The 637-nt window shown below is 47.9% G+C and overlaps 1 long non-coding RNA gene across 1 annotated transcript; it reads right to left on the reverse strand.

Annotated features, from left to right (window-relative positions):
- Positions 1–206: 206 nt before the first annotated feature.
- Positions 207–637, reverse strand: LOC123521297. Its single transcript, XR_006679760.1, has 2 exons — positions 528–637; positions 207–398 (listed from the first exon to the last, which is right to left on the reverse strand). It is a non-coding gene; the product is annotated as an uncharacterized LOC123521297 (long non-coding RNA).

Genomic DNA, 637 nt, shown 5'->3' on the forward strand with positions numbered 1-637 from the left:
AAAAGCCACCCTCAGTCTCCTCAAAACTCCTTTCCACAGAGTCTGGAAAGAGTGCTGACCCAGCCTCAGTCGACTGCTCAGACAAGACTGCAGCCCACCACACAGGAAACGGCCTTTGTCTGATACGTAAAGAAGGGAAAGGGTCCAGACACTGCTGTTAAAGGACACCTGACATAATGCCTAGGACAAAACTATAGTACACGAAGTACTATTTAAGCGCTTTTATTTGTACATTGGAAAAAACAAACGCAAGGACTCTCTCTGAGTTTTACTCTGACCTCTTTATGGGAACCCTCCACGTCTCTGCTCGTTAAAGCGAAAAGCAGCGCTGGGAATTTGTGGAGGAGCTTTGACAGGCGTGTGAGGGTCTGTGGAGTTTGCCACATCTTGCCCTCTACCTAGAAAGACAGAAAGCAGAGAGGAGGGAAGAAAACACCTAGAAAACGGACCCATTTTCTGAGCCTGCCTGGAACGGACTTACAATGAATTACGGTATTGCTGAAGAAGGTGAACACACCATGGCTTACCAGAGGGATGAAAAGCATCTGTCTCAGAGGAAGTACAGCTCGAATGGTCCTTGCAAGTAAGCACGGTGAACCTTCATCTCGGGCACTTTGTACGTCTTCACAGAAGGGAC

This window comes from Echinops telfairi, unplaced genomic scaffold (genome assembly GCF_000313985.2).
Source record: "Echinops telfairi isolate 266 unplaced genomic scaffold, ASM31398v2 ScPeMD7_9;HRSCAF=40, whole genome shotgun sequence".
Lineage (NCBI taxonomy): Eukaryota > Metazoa > Chordata > Mammalia > Afrosoricida > Tenrecidae > Echinops > Echinops telfairi.